The sequence below is a fragment of the Eretmochelys imbricata genome, chromosome 11, assembly GCF_965152235.1.
Source record: "Eretmochelys imbricata isolate rEreImb1 chromosome 11, rEreImb1.hap1, whole genome shotgun sequence".
Lineage (NCBI taxonomy): Eukaryota > Metazoa > Chordata > Testudines > Cheloniidae > Eretmochelys > Eretmochelys imbricata.
Window position 1 is genome coordinate 75,147,757 of NC_135582.1, and position 16,577 is coordinate 75,164,333.

At 46.9% G+C, this 16,577-nt stretch overlaps 1 protein-coding gene across 1 annotated transcript in view; it reads right to left on the reverse strand.

The window, feature by feature from the left end:
* The window catches only part of SH3BP4 (SH3 domain binding protein 4), a 129,724-nt gene extending 113,631 nt beyond the window's left edge, over positions 1-16,093 (reverse strand). The window contains exon 1 of the mRNA XM_077830110.1: positions 16,006-16,093. The gene's annotated coding sequence lies outside the window, so the exon portion shown is untranslated. The remainder of the gene's footprint in view (positions 1-16,005) is intronic.
* Between the last annotated feature and the right edge of the window lie 484 nt (positions 16,094-16,577).

The window sequence follows — 16,577 nt, forward strand, 5'->3', positions numbered from 1 at the left end:
GACTTGTGGCACCTTAGAGACTAACCAATTTATTTGAGCATGAGCTTTCCTGAGCTACAGCTCACTTCATCGGATGCATACTTCCAGAAGTCTGGATTTGAAGTTTGCAATTGACATTACTATTTTGGTAAAAGTTTCTACTGTAGACAGGACCGAACACCTCTGTTCAACTGCTATACTGCTCCCCATATTGTGCAAAAGTGTGAATGACAATCAAAACAACATGTTACCAGTAGATTAATTCCCAAGAGGCACAGTAACTCAGTAACCACAATTAACCACTCCCCGGCCTACCTAAGATCAGTACCGTCGCAAGTTAGTTTGCATGTTACTACACACACACACGCCCCACTAGCCCCCATAAAAATACCGAAGAGGCATCTCTCAGTAAGGCAGACAAAACAAATTTGGAGTTTCTACACCAAGACATGTTAATGCGAATTTTAAAAGTTACACACGGTGTGTATCTGAAGTGCTTTGCACAATGCAGCCTTGATCTTTAATTACTGCCCCTATACGCTAACCACAGTACAAACCACCACCTCATCAGGTATATTTTGAAGACAACATGGGCTTGATGCTCCGCTCAAGAGCGGCTCCAATGAACTCAATGCAATTACACTCGTATAACGGAGGAGAATCAGCTGCTTAACTTTAAAACCCCTTTTCTGATTGTTAACCAAGTGCCCCAGAAAAACCACCATCTTTGGATGAGATACAGCTTGCAAAGCGTCGGATCATTGCATTTCCAAACAAGTTTGGAAGAGGAATGCTTGAAAATATCAAGCAAACAGCACAGCCAACCTGAACCATTTAAAAAAAAAAAATCACATCAGACCCCTCCCAAAGAAATCGTAAGAAAAACATTAGGGTCCTTTGTGTTTGCCGGCTACTTAGAGTCTTTAGTGTGCACTGTGAGGGGTTGGATCACAGAAACCCGCTTGGGCTGCCAACTGATGTGCCAAGACTACTACTGCCCTTGCCTTCCGTGCCAATTTGGACTCCAGAACCCTGCCTGGTTGTGCCAGACGCGCTTGCTGGCTACAAACAGACCCAGGGCTGAACAACGTCCCACAAACTGCAGGCTTAACTGAAAGCAGCTTAAGGAGTGTTCCTGTCTCCAACACTCAGATACCCAGCTCCCAATGGGGTCCAAACCCCAAATAAATCCGTTTTACCCTGTATAAAGCTTAGACAGGGTAAACTCATAGATTGTTCGTCCTCTATAACACTGATAGAGAGATAAGCACAGCTGTTTGCCCCCCCACCCCACAAGGTATTAATACGTAATCTGGGTTAGTTAATAAGTAAAATGTGATTTTATTAAATACAAAAAAAGTAGGATTTAAGTGGTTCCAAGTAATGACAGAACAAAGGAAATTACCAAACAAAATAAAATAAAACACGCAAGTCTATGCCTAATACAGTAAGAAAACTGAATACAGACAAAAATCTCACCCTCAGAGATGTTTCAATAAGCTTCTATCACAGCTGGACGCCTTCCTAGTCTGGGCACAATTCTTTCCCCTGGTACAGCCCTTGTTCCAGCTCAGGTGGTAGCTAGGGGATTTCTCATGATTGCCACCTCCTTTGTTCCGTTTCACCCCCTTATATAGCTTTTCACAAGGAGGGAATCCTTTGTCCCTCTCTGGGTTCCCACCCCTCCTTCTCAATGGAAAAGCACCAGGTTAAAGATGGATTCCAGTAGCACGTGACATGGTCACATGTCCTGTGAGACCCCAAGCCCTCATTCCTCCCTGCCTGACTTATAGGAAGGCCTGCCTGCAACCAGAGCCATCCACAGTCAATTGTCCTGGTTGATGGGAGCCATCAAGATTCCAAACCACCATTAATGGCCCACACTTTGCAGAACTACAATAGGGCCTTAGAGTTATATTTCATATTTCTAGTGCCAGATACAAGAGTGATACACTTATACAAATAGGACGACCAGACTCAGTAGATTATAAGCTTTGTAGTTTCAGAGTAACAGCCGTGTTAGTCTGTATTCGCAAAAAGAAAAGGAGTACTTGTGGCACCTTAGAGACTAACCAATTTATTTGAGCATGAGCTTTCGTGAGCTACAGCTCACTTCATCAGATACATACCGTGGAAACTGCAGCAGACTTTATATATACACAGAGAATATGAAACAATACCTCCTCCCACCCCACTGTCCTGCTGGTAATAGCTTATCTAAAGTAATCGTCAGGTTAGGCCATTTCCAGCACAAATCCAGGTTTTCTCACCCTCCACCCCCCCACACAAATTCACTCTCCTGCTGGTGATAGCCCATCCAAGGTGACAACTCTTTACACAATGTGCATGATAATGAAGTTAGGCCATTTCCTGCACAAATCCAGGTTCTCTCACTCCCTCACCCCCCTCCAAAAACCCACCCCCATACTCACACAGACTCACTCTCCTGCTGGTAATAGCTCGTCCAAACTGACCACTCTCCAAGTTTAAATCCAAGTTAAACCAGAACATCTGGGGGGGGGGGGGAGGAAAAAACAAGAGGAAATAGGCTACCTTGCATAATGACTTAGCCACTCCCAGTCTCTATTTAAGCCTAAATTAATAGTATCCAATTTGCAAATGAATTGGAGAGTGGTCAGTTTGGACGAGCTATTACCAGCAGGAGAGTGAGTCTGTGTGTGTATGGGGGTGGGTTTTTGGAGGGGGGTGAGGGAGTGAGAGAACCTGGATTTGTGCAGGAAATGGCCTAACTTCATTATCATGCACATTGTGTAAAGAGTTGTCACCTTGGATGGGCTATCACCAGCAGGAGAGTGAATTTGTGTGGGGGGGTGGAGGGTGAGAAAACCTGGATTTGTGCTGGAAATGGCCTAACCTGACGATTACTTTAGATAAGCTATTACCAGCAGGACAGTGGGGTGGGAGGAGGTATTGTTTCATATTCTCTGTGTATATATAAAGTCTGCTGCAGTTTCCACGGTATGTGTATCTGATGAAGTGAGCTGTAGCTCACGAAAGCTCATGCTCAAATAAATTGGTTAGTCTCTAAGGTGCCACAAGTACTCCTTTTCTTTAAGCTTTGTAGTGATACCTTACAAGAAACCTTTTGCATGGAGCATATTCCAGTTACATTATATTCACACTAATTAGCATATTTTCATAAAATCATACAGAGTGCAACGTCACGTGCACCTGGTTCAAAACTGCAAGCTTCTCTCTGCAAGCATAAAGAACAGAAACTTTCATTTACAAAAATAAAAGCAAGCTGAAATCATAGAATATCAGGGTTGGAAGGGACCTCAGGAGGTCATCTAGTCCAACCCCCTGCTCAAAGTAGGGCCAATCCCCAACTAAATCATCCCAGCCAGGGCTTTGTCAAGCCTGACCTTAAAAATATCTAAGGAAGGAGATTCCACCACCTCCCTAGGCAACCCATTCCAGTGTTTCACCACCCTCCTAGTGAAAAAGTTATTCCTAATATCCAACCTAAACCTCCCCCACTGCAACTTGAGACCATTACTCCTTGTTCTGTCATCAGCTACCACTGAGAACAGTCTAGATCCATTCTTTCTGGAACTCCCTTTCAGGTAGTTGAAAGCAGCTATCAAATCCCCCCTCATTCCCTCTTCCGCAGACTAAACAATCCCAGTTCCCTCAGCCTCTCCTCATAAGTTATGTGTTCCAGTCCCCTAATCATTTTTGTTGCCCTCTGCTGGTCTCTTTCCAATTTTTCCACATCCTTCTTGTAGTGTGGGGCCCAAAACTGGACACAGTACTCCAGATGAGGCCTCACCAATGGCAAATGAAATCATTTGACCCCAGAAGCTGTAACTTAAAGACGGCCACCAAATGTCACAGTACCAACCAAAAACAAGTCATGAGATGGTAACACCGGCCTAACAGGAAGCTAGTTCAACCTTAACCATAGATCAGCTCACTAATGAGCGTGCATGCTGTTGACCAAATCCCTTTTCCTAAGGCATGCTCTTCTTGAGCATGTCTGAATAGGTAGTACTTTTGCCCTAGGGCTGGACCACAGAGTTGTGAGTTTGAGTCCCATGCTAGGGACAGTGCTGCACAGGCTGAGAGGTTATCCTGCCGGGGAGAGAGCAAACAGAGGTCTCCTTGGTGTCGACAGATGGAAGTTAAATGTCAGGGGAACCCTAATATTCTCAAAGTCACCCCTCAATGAAACAGGCTCTAATATGCAAGACAACATGTCTATTGCTGGAGTGCCCAAAGGTTGCTGTGTTGTCAGATTACTTGATAAAATGCCAAGACACAACTTGAGGAGGAAAAAACCCACTAAAACCAAATTCAGCTGTTTGAGCTGCTGAGAATAAAGCTCTCGCCTTGTGTCTGAGAAGGTGTGTATTTGGGCTGGGAGGAAAAAGAAGGGAACTTACAGAGAAAATGAGAGTTGGGCAAAAAATTGAAGGAAAAAAAAAAAAGAGTATCTGAAAGCATCTACTACAACTAGAAAGAGAAGCCATTTCAGCTCCTGAAGGCACTTTTAGGTCTTATTGTTTATTGCCTCCTATAGAACACAGGCTGTAATTCATATTTCTGAAAGTTATACATTCTGCAGCTTGTTAATTAGACACAGGGCTGTCCTTTATGTCAATACACGAACCCTCTGGGTACTGCAAGTACATAGATCAGATTCACACCCTCAGTGGTGAATGCTGCGAGAGAAAACAGCCACCGAGAGCCAGAGCGGTGCCCTCTGACACGCTTACATTTATAAAGTCGACCAGTGTTACTCTTCTAAATCACCTAGATGGAGGATTTGGAGGGGGAAGAAGGGGAAGTGGAGAGAGAGGTCTCGTGTCAGCACGGTCTGCGTCCTTTATCCCCTCCATGGATTAAAGATGTTGCATCACCTTCCACAGCCCCTGACAATGAAAACCCAGGGCCTGAAGGCTGGTGTGTTAGCGGGATGAATACAGATGTTGTATTCATGCTTTACTCACATGCAGTAAGAAAATGGTAGATAGCAATTCCAGTCCTTGTAGAGAAAGCCAGGCAACGACATTACAGCTGTGTATCGCAATCTGCTCCTTACAAATACATAAGCTAATATTAGAGCAAAACTAAACATTGTTTATAATTTAAGAAGTCTCATCTGACAGCAATTCCTGGTGCAGACAGAGTTACCAGCTGATTGATCACTCTCTTACTGTTCAAGTATTTCTTTAAGTTATGCATTAGCATCTGAAAGCATTCATGTGCGCTCAATGTGGGAAAGCGGCAGGGCCTAGTGGATAGAACAGCGGACTGAAAGCCAGAACACTTGGATTCTGCTCCTGGCTCTTCTATTGGTCTGATGTGAGACCTTGGCTAAGACACTTTACCCTTCTGTGCATTGTTTCTCTACCCACCCATTGTCTGCATGGGTTATTCTGATTGCCTGCTCTTCAGAGCAGGGGAGGTCTCTCCCTGTGTATGTACAGGCCTTGCACAATAGAGCCTCAGTCTCAGAGTCTCTATGTAGTACTGTAATATAAATAACCATCAATTGCCTGAAGTGATGTGTACACACCCACAGCCCTTCTCACCTGCTCTGACCCCACCCCATCAATCAATCAATCATCGGGTATGTAACTTGGCCTCAAACAGTTGCCATGCAACAAACAACGCTAGCAGCTACCACATAGAAATACTTTGCAAAGGGAAACGCTGCACAGTAAAGTGTCCTAAAACTGCACCATTAACATTTCACTCTGCAGCCAGGCCCCCCTATAAGAGCAGACAGGCGTGGCATTATTTGAGCAGCCACTGCTATCTTGCCAAGACACAGGGCCAGATCCTTGGTTGGTGCAAATCAGTATGGCCCCATTGATGTCACTATATTAACAGATGGGACAATGGGAAGATGTTTAATCCAGACTCTTCTCTCCCTTAACGAAGCTAAATGAGACTGGGAAGCCCAGCAGATGCAACAATTACAATGAATGACATTTTTCCTGGAATTACCACAAGTAGGTTTTGGAGACTGATCCTCCTGTTGTGAACCAGCATCAGTCAGTCACCAAGAAGTCAATGTTTACTCACAATGACAGCCACCATGTGAGCCAGAGCTAAAAGTATAAGCTGCTACAGCCTGAGCTACACAGAAAAAAGGTCCCAAGAGCTGGAGCTGTGATTGCCTCTGTGGATTGGACACAGAGAAGGACCCGAAACATCCATTCACCAGCGAGCTACAGCAGCAGGTAAGCGTTCTCTCAGATATCACTGTGGGTAGAGAACCGCAGGCAAATAGCAACTAGGGCGCTTTTCTTTGTTGGCCAGCGTTTCTGAAAAGCTTGCCTAACGTTCCAGTTTTTATTCAAGAAACCCCTGAGCGCTCTCTACCCCAATGTTGTTGAACAATATTATACCCTTTTCCATGAAGTTCAACCAGGGTCTGCCTTGAGGTAGGTCAATATCCAGCTTGCCTGCTGTTTGCAAAGCTCAGGCACTAAGACTGGGGGCAAAGGGGGAAAAAATATACCAAGAGCATCAGAACACGTGATTAGGTATGTACTTTTTCTATTTATTTCAAAGGCATCAGCTTTTCAAAATTCCAAGTCTTTGTGCCAAATATGAATGCAGTACAACTTGCAACACCCTCTTGGAAAAAAAAGGCCTGAAGATGCTCTTTTTCTAGACGAGGTTATGTCCATATTTTCCCTGACCTCCAATGCTGCGTAAGTAGCACTTCATACATAAACTAATTGCCTCAGCACAGAAAGGTTTACATGTTATAATACAATTAATGAATGGCTTCTTGTTATATTTAAATGTATTTCTTTTTTTTCCTTTTTTTTTTTAAATAATATGCTATTATTAAAGAATTAGATTAAACAGTCTCATCTGAATAATCCCAGCAGGTTAAAAAAAATTTTTTGTTTTACAAACCGATTTCTGCTTAAAGTGAAAAGAGAATTATGTTGTCAAGCACAGAGTCAAGGACTGGGTTTAATCACTGCATAATGTACGATCCTAATGTATATTTGATTAAAAACAACAGCAATTCTATTTTAAAACAGCAGAGTCTTCCAATTCATGCACCTACCCACTTATGGAAAGTCATGAGACAGGAACAAATTACTTCTTGCATCTCGCAGGCAATAAGATTATGCCCATTTCAAACAGCAAGGTTAGACTTCCCCTTGTACCAGTCAGAGGCAGTGTGTGTAGAGCACTGGTATTGGAAGGCCTGGGTTCTATCCCCAGCTCTGCCTTTGGCCAGTTGAGTGATGCCAGGCAAGTCACTCCCCTCCCCCCCACTGTGTGCCTCAGTTTCCCCATGTGTAAGTGGGAGGTTACGATGCTAACCTCCTTTGTAGAGTGCTTTGAGATCTGCTGATAAAAGCACCATGTATCCGCATTTTCTAACAGCTTGCATAGCTGCAAGCGTTCTACAGCAGAGGGTCACCGCCACTCCCCCTTATCCTTCCCATACTGCTAGATCCTGGCATGGAAGAGGTTAAGCACCAGTGTTTCAAAGGTGCAATGTGATCGGATTCTTTTTTAAAAATCCCAAAGCTATTTGGCAGTGGCTCCCACACACTATCCCTCCCAGCGACATCTCCAATAGGAAGGCCATCCACCACCACCTTTCATCTTTTACAGTTGCAACAGAATTATAAAACTTCCACCATTTTTTGGATACCAGCCAATCTGGTGAGATTTCTGACCTAGCTGGCTCCGTCGTCTTCTTCCTGGTTTCCCTGCCATCTTGCCCGACAGTACGAGTGCTGGAATCAAGTCGCTCTGCAATCGACAAGCTACATGTCCACTGAAAGATGTTATTTTTCACCCAGGGTCTCAAGTAACTGTGCTCTTTTTATCAAATCAGATGTCAAGAATTATAACATTCATAAACCAGTCGGAGAACACTTCAATCTCTCTGGTCACGCAATCACAGACATGAAGGTCGCTATCTTAAAACAAAAAAACTTCAAATCCCGACTCCAGTGAGAAACTGCTGAATTGGAATTCATTTGCAAATTGGATACTATTAATTTAGGCTTAAATAGAGACTGGGAGTGGCTAAGTCATTATGCAAGGTAGCCTATTTCCTCTTGTTTTTTCCTACCTCTCCCCCCCCCCTCCCCCAGATGTTCTGGTTTAACTTGGATTTAAACTTGGAGAGTGGTCAGTTTGGATGACCTATTACCAGCAGGAGAGTGAGTTTGTGTGTGTATGGGGGTGGGTTTTTGGAGGGGGGTGAGGGAGTGAGAGAACCTGGATTTGTGCAGGAAATGGCCTAACTTGATTATCATGCACATTGTGTAAAGAGTTGTCACTTTGGATGGGCTATCACCAGCAGGAGAGTGAATTTGTGTGGGGGGGTGGAGGGTGAGAAAACCTGGATTTGTGCTGGAAATGGCCTAACCTGATGATTCCTTTAGATAAGCTATTACCAGCAGGACAGTGGGGTGGGAGGAGGTATTGTTTCATATTCTCTGTGTATATATAAAGTCTGCTGCAGTTTCCACGGTATGCATCTGATGAAGTGAGCTGTAGCTCACGAAAGCTCATGCTCAAATAAATTGGTTAGTCTCTAAGGTGCCACAAGTACTCCTTTTCTTTTTGTGCTCTTTTTAAACTCATCTTTCTCATTGCCCTTCATAGTTTTGGTCATCCAGCTAATTTCTGACCAGTTTAGAACACTGAGTCGTATCTCAGTGTCGAGCACTTACATCCATATGTAGCACTTCAGCAATCCAATGCAGATACGTAGCTTTCAATCTCAACACCACTGAAGTCTTTGGAAGATGTTGGATACATTTTTTGCAAGCTGTATCCTCTCTTGATTTCTTCAACACATCTTCCACCTGATGTTACTAGACTCACTAAGTAGCAATGCAAAAGGTAGGCAACACTTATACCTCAACAGCCAAGTGGTGGACCAAAGGAATAGCTTCCCCTAATAATACACCATCTAGGTGTATTTGAAGCGTGGTTCCTTCTGCTAGTTTCAGATGTAATGGCTTACAGTTTCACCGAGTGATCTCTTTAGCTGCGTATTAAGAAAGAGTAGCGAGCCCTTGTTATTATATCCGTCATTACATCCTCCTCCCTCACACAAGTTCTCTTTCTAGGCTAATTAATCCCAATTTTATGATCTCATTACACAGTGTATACACTCAGCCATGGCTCTAATCATGCTATTTGCTTTTCTGCAAGCAAGCCTTTTCAATCCTTTATGTATTTCATGAGGCGAGGTAGCCTGAACTAAACAAAGTGTTCAGATGACAGCCAAACCATCATGCTACAGGGCATCAGAGAACTGACTTATTCTCTAGCCCATTTTTAGAGAATCCAGGCACAGCGTGGTTGCTTTAACAGTTGCTGCACGTTAGCCACGCATCTGCACTGAGCTAGTCAGTGTAGCTTGTAGATTTTTTTCCCCTGAGTCAACCAGACTATTTCTCTCGAAGTCTGGAGACAGAATTTATGATGCTATTTCTCTGGCACGCCTACTCCAGGCTATGAATTGCCTGTATAGCCACTCTCAATGATGGCTCTTTGAGACGTGAGCCCTCTCTTGGAAAGCTGGAAGCACCCAAGGAGGAAGAGCTCCTCTCCACAGCACATGATTCACACCAGCATCACTTGGCAAAAGCATGAGGGTCGGATCCAAAGTCAATGAAAACATGGCAATTGCCATCTTGGCTGACACCCAGGACTGGACAAGGGACCTCCCAACTCAGAGCTAGGCTCTCAAGCTGAGAGCAGTAGGAGATTAGTATCCTCTTTGGAAGAGGCGCAGAGAGAATGCTGTTGACACGCACTGATCAGTGGGTTACAAACACCCATTAGCTTTGAAGCAGTCCCCACACACGGTACAGAGTCCTCCTGTGTGTGACCCAAAATACAGCAGCTCTCGGCCCTCCAGTCGCATCAATTGTGCACTTTGGCTAAGCAAATAAAAAAGATTTAGCAGCAAACAGAGGAAGTTTAGCTATCAACAGGCCAAAAATTAAAACCTTTCCGGGATGCTGTAACTGTGTTGATACATGAGACAAGCTGGGTGAGGTAAATAGCGTACATTACCTCACCCACCTTGTCAGCTTATCAAGGAGTCAAACCTCTGTTCAGCATCGTAAGTAATTTCGCTAAGAGAAAAGTTTCTCTGGGAAGACAGTGCTAGGCTGCTATTTTAACCTCTACGCATACCTCAGAGAGATTACTCCAGCTAAGGATTTAAGATGGCACAGCTCCACTGATTTCACCAGAGCTACGGTAGTTTACACAAATGGAAGATGTTGCCCTGTATAATGTCCTGCAAACCCTCAAGCAAGATACTTGTGCACACACGCAGCTTCAAGCAGGTGAGCCATCCCACCGGCGTCAATGAGCTAAATCCTGACCCAGTGCAACCAATGACTGTTTTGCCATTTACTTTTGCAAGGCCAGGATTTCACCCATCCAGCCTATTCACTTCCTTAGATCTAAGCACACTGTTGAACTGGATCTCAGGCACAGGACTGGATTCACACAAGCAGTACTAGTGAAATTACACAGATGGTTAAGGTGACTGCAGGCCTGGGTGAAGAACTACAGAAACAAAATAACTCTAAGCCTGCACTAATCCAGAAGGATGTTCTCTCACCACATGTATTGAAGCCCTCTGTTAACATGATCTAACCACCACACTGCAACCAAAAAGGGTGAAGGAGAAGATACAACTTCTTAAATCTAAGCAACGGTCAAACAACTGGCAGATGAGGGCAACAGAGAAGCACCGACGTATATCTTTAAGATTGGTGCTTTGGAGAAACGTTTATTTTGGTAGCTGATCATCACCCACAACAGGTAAGCCTCACCCAGCTGGCAGAGATTTCCTCAGACAGAACCTGCATTTAACCAACCTTCAGGGTATTGTGCGAGGCCTTCCCCTAGACCAGCATTTCTACTTCATGGGGGCAACCTATTCTCACAGCCTCTGGCTTGAGGGTTGGATTCCAGTTCTTGGGGAAGAAACAGGAGGAATAATGTTAGACACTACAGAGCTGGACTCTCATTTTGCCAGTGCATTTAGCAAGCAAGTTATATTTCAAGCAACGCGTGGAGCGTCATCCACACGCCTACCGCACTCCATAACACCCTGCCGCACAGAAGCAGCAACAGCCAAGCCAACGAGGACAGACTCACTGCATCATGCAGGAAGTCTGGCTCAGTGTGCCGGCTCCGGGAGCATCACATCAAGAAACATGAAACAAGATCAGCCTGTCCTTATACAAACCCCCCCTTTGTTAGGGGAAGAGCCATCCCTGCCCACTCCACACTGCTGTGGTAATCGAATCGAAGGGATGGTCATCAGACGGGAGCTCTGGCACAGACGGAAGTGGAACAACTCCTGCTCCACGGAAGTGGGTCAGCAGAAACATGGAAGGTGGCTGGGCAGGGCGCACGCACCATATTTAATGTATAATAAGATCAAGAAATAGGTATAAAAATGCACAGAGCCCCACAGCCATATTATTGCAGCCCATTCTTTCCGGGGCTGCTCGGATCATGCCTGTAATTAGGACGGGAGCCAAAGCCCGCTGAAGTGAATTGAAGAATTCCAGCTGACTCCAGTGGGCTCTGGTGCAGGCCCTTAGTGAGCTCTCAGGGGAGAGATTGTGTCTATTCTACTTATCGGTAAAGCAGCTAGCATTAGTCTGGTGCTAGATAGATAACCACAACAACATGTAACCTCTCTATGGCAAATCCTACCCACCCTGTCCCTCCACCCCTAACCCACAGACCTCACCTCTTCCCCACGCCCAAAGCCCAATGCAGGAGTAGCCAGGTAGCACACCCTGACAGGCAACAACTTCAGGCTCCAATGACAAAATTCAGTAGTTCCCACTTTGTCCCTGCGCTTACTGTTTGCTTTGGGCCTTGAATACAAAACTCCCACCGCTTGCAATATGAATACCCAGCAATTTAGTGCAAAGCACCCAGCCATGGAGGGAAGCAAAGAGGGAACGCCACCAGATGAACAGCTGTAGGCATCTCTCTGCTATTCCAGGGACACTTAAGAAGTCTTTTTGTCCACAGTTCTGAGGGGGCTTTCTGTTCCCCCTTCTACGAATGACATTTTTAAATTTGGTGTTTTAATAGATCGAGTTCTGAGAAACAAAGGGGAGGGGTGGAAATAGACTAAAGTCTTCAAACCATTTTTTAAAGTTTCCAAATTCCAGGATCAGGGGAAGCTTCCAAGGTAACTTCCAAATGTGCACCCCAAACTTCTGAGAAGGACTGAGAGCTCCACCCACACCATCCGACTCCACGTTTAGGGTCTGTTATTTATTCACCTCCAACACAAACATCTGAAGTGCAAACGTCACTCCTGAGATGAAACATGTTGCTACCAAGTAAAACTACAGGCAAGGCTCCATTTCCCAGGCTAACGCAGGTCCTGCAGAATGTAACTGTCTGAAATGCTGGATCAAGCAGGAGCCATGGAAAAGCAGCTTCTCGGACACGTTCAGTGCAACAGCCCAGAAAGCAGGGATACTGGGGATGTCACAATACTGAACCACTGAGATAAGCAAGAAATCAGACCTGCCCTCTCAATCTTAGGCCTGAACTGATCAGATGTAAGACATAACAAGGGTCAGAGCCATCATAAAGAGAGGATTAGCACTTGTTTCCAAATCCACATTGCATTTTAGAAACAACTACAGCACCATCTGTTGTTATTGAAGGGTCCTTCGTGGTCAGTGTTTCCTGTTGTCCAACTGATACCAAAAGAGAACTAGATGCAATTAATTATTAGTCACAAACAGCACATGATTATGGGCTTGGCAACAGTCTTAGCAGCTTCCCATGACAGTGAGATCTGATGGAAAGTGTGCCTAGGCTCTGCTTGACCAAAGGAGCAATCACAGGAAGTTTGGTCTTGACAAGAGGTTGGGGTTTCTTAACAGAATGGACAATATCTGGGAACAGTGAGCCAGTTTTTTAAGAGCCAGACCCTATTGTACGGACACTTGGAACTTGCTTTGTCTGTTCAGAAATGCAAAGTGCAGAAATAACCTGAGTCATTTTAGGGCCTTCACAAAATGCCAACTTTTTATTACTATAGAATCATAGAATATCAGGATTGGAAGGGACCTCAGGAGGTCATCTAGTCCAACCCCCTGCTCAAAGCAGGACCAATCCCAACTAAATCTATCCAGCCAGGGCTTTGTGTGTAACAGCAGCACCTCAAAACCCCAACTGAGACTGAAGCCCCACAGTGCTATGTACAAACAGGGACAGAGAGACCCTGCTGCTACAACCTCTCAGTTTAAACAGACAAGACAGTCATCGGGACAGGGGAGTGAGTCACAGAGGTGAAATGACTTGCCCAAGGTCACCCAGCAGGCCAGTGGCAGGGCTGGGAATAGAACCTAGTTCTCCTGACTCTCAGTCCTATACTCCATCCACTGGGCAGCACGGCTCCTCTCTCTCTTTGGGGTTAGACTGTTCATCAATATTTGTAAAGCACCCCTTAGCTACAAAGGATAACCACAGGAAATGAATGCTAAGGGACCTTCCACACAGAACGATCATCATTTTACAATGTATGTTAAAAATGTAGCTTAGTTTTCTAAAAGACACAGATCTACAGAACTGACTGTGTACCAAATCAGGCTCACTTTCCTATTGGAGGACTGCTCAAGTGTTTTAAGAGAACTAGTGGAAAGAGCTTCCTCTGTTATGTACAGTAGAAGTTTGGCAGAGTTAAGTTACTCAACAACTGCTGTCGTAACATTTATTGATGAGGAAGATGACACACACACACCCAGCATCTGTACGGTGTTGGCTAGCAATTGGGATGGTTTAAGATTCCAGCACTCCTACAGAAGTTTTAGGTCCTTCAAAAACATAATATTCCACAAGTATGAGAAACCCGTTTTCCCTGTCTGAAAACTAACGTTTTTACATTTCCTTTACACAAACGAATGCTTTGGAGGCAACTTAAAACCAGTGTTTCCCAAGAGAATACAAAGAACTTCAATAACAGCCTAATACAGTTTCTGTCTCCATACAATGCCATTTAATTTGACGAAATAATAAGGATTTAAGAGTATATTTTTGTATAAAGGTGTTGTTACCTCACACAGGCTGTGAACAACAAAACAAATCATCCTTTGAAAATTCAAGACCTCCCCTCCATCTGAGGATATCAAAACAAAGCAAACCTCTGAACAGAGAAATTGCCTTTGATAAAGAAACAGACTATGTTTTAGAGACCCCTCAGCAGATCCTCGGCTGGTGTAAATGGATTTGATTTCAGGGAAACTATGTCGGAGTTTCTCCCCCCCCCCGTCTTGGTTTACTGTTGCACTCAAAATGCTATCAGTTGAACTGATTTAATCTTTTACCCCTTTAAACAGCGAATACCAATAAACTTAGTTCTCCTTAATTTTTATGACACAAAGTAGAGCATAACCAGGAACACAGTGATATTGTGTATTGAACCAGACCACGGCTAACCAGTGATAAAAGTTTAATATAATGCTGCATTACTCTTTGGCAGTACTTCCACATGCAGGTTTAGCTCAAGCAGAGCCTGGGAAAACCTCTCTCATTCCTCCTTCCCCAATGAAGATTTCTGGTGTGAAGCCCAGAAAACAGGCAGGGCTTTCGATGCAGCTGCTCCCCTCCCCCATCTCCCCATGACAGTAATAAACCCAAGACCACCACAGTGCAAGTTACCTCCCAAATCCCTCTTTAAGGGAAGATCCTGTCCCTGAGCTCAGGGGCTGGCAGGGGATGCCAAGAGGAGACCCACCCTCATGCTTCAGACACAAATGACCAGGAATAAAACTGCTTTAAAACATGGACAAGCCACTGAAGTGTGCAGGAAAGGGGAACTTTGAGGACTGAGAAAGCAATGTTCCCCGGGGCAGCCCCCAAACCCAGCTGACGCCCCCCCCACCCCCTTGGGTTTCATTTGCTAAAGCCCCAAGATAAGCCTCACATGACAGGAGGCTGGGGGGGGGGGATGGACCAAAACATGGAGTTTGACCCTCCCAGAGACACACCACCCCAGAGCGCCCCACTCCCCTCTGGCTGACAGCCTGGGGGGTGCTCTAAGTCACCTCCCTGTTTACACCAGCCCTGACCCCAGGGACTTCAGTCCCCATTCACTCCACAGCAGCAGCACTAACTGCACCAGTCACACACACGCACCCTTTACACTGGCCCAGACTCTCCAGGAGTTTCTTCCCCACTTACAGCCCACCAGCTGCCCTGACTCCAGAGCAATCCACTCCCCGTTTACACCAGCCCGCACTCCCCGATTATTCCCCACTTACAGCCCACCAGCTGCCCCGACTCCGGAGCAATCCGCTCCCCGTTTACACCAGCCCGCACTCCCGGATTACTCCCCACTTACAGCCCACCAGCTGCCCTGACTCCAGAGCAATCCACTCCCCGTTTACACCAGCCCGCACTCCCGGATTACTCCCCACTTACAGCCCACCAGCTGCCCTGACTCCAGAGCAATCCACTCCCCGTTTACCCCAGCCCGCACTCCCGGATTACTCCCCATTTACAGCCCACCAGCTGCCCTGACTCCAGAGCAATCCACTCGCCGTTTACACCATCCCGCACTCCCAGATTACTTCCCATTTACAGCCCACCAGCTACCCTGACTCCGGAGCAATCCACTCCCCGTTTACACCAGCCCGCACTCCCCGATTATTCCTCACTTACAGCCCACCAGCTGCCCCGACTCCAGAGCAATCCACTCCCCGTTTACACCAGCCCGCACTCTCGGATTACTCCCCATTTACAGCCCACCAGCTGCCCTGACTCCGGAGCAATCCACTCCCCGTTTACACCAGCCCGCACTCCCGGATTACTCCCCACTTACAGCCCACCAGCTGCCCCGACTCCGGAGCAATCCACTCCCCGTTTACACCAGCCCGCACTCCCGGATTACTCCCCACTTACAGCCCACCAGCTGCCCCGACTCCGGAGCAATCCACTCCCCATTTACCCCCGCCCCGGGCGCGACGCGAATGGGGCCGGGCGCCCCCGCCTTACCCGGGGCCGCGCGCTGCTCCCTGCGATGGCCGCGGCGCACGGTGCCCGGCGCGGAGGAGCAGCGGCCCCGCCCCAGCGCAGCCAGCCCGGCCCTGGCCGGCCGGGGGAGCCGCGCTGATGTCACGGGCGGGGCAGGCAGAGGGCGGCGCCAGCGGCGGCCACTCGCACGGCCGGGGGCGGAGCGGGCGGCACGGTGCCCACGTGCGCGGGGGGGGGGGGGGCTGGTCAGGCGGTGGGGGCCGGCGGGGAAGGGGCTGGGATGGCGGGTAGGGCGAGCCCCGCTGCAAGGGGGAGGACACGGGAGCCGGGCGCGCGAGCCCCCTGCGAGGGGAAGGAAGGGGGGGCCGTGCAAGGGAGAAGACAAGGGACCGTGCATGCCGGAGCGCCCGTGCAAGGGAGAGGACGGGGAACCGTGCACACGTGCCTCCGTGCAAGGGAGAGGACGGGGAACCGTGCACACGCGTCTCCGTGCAAGGGAGAGGACAGGGGAACCGTGCACACGTGCCTCAGTGCAAGGGAGAGGCCGGGGAACCGTGCACACGCGTCTCCGTGCAAGGGAGAGGACACGGTGC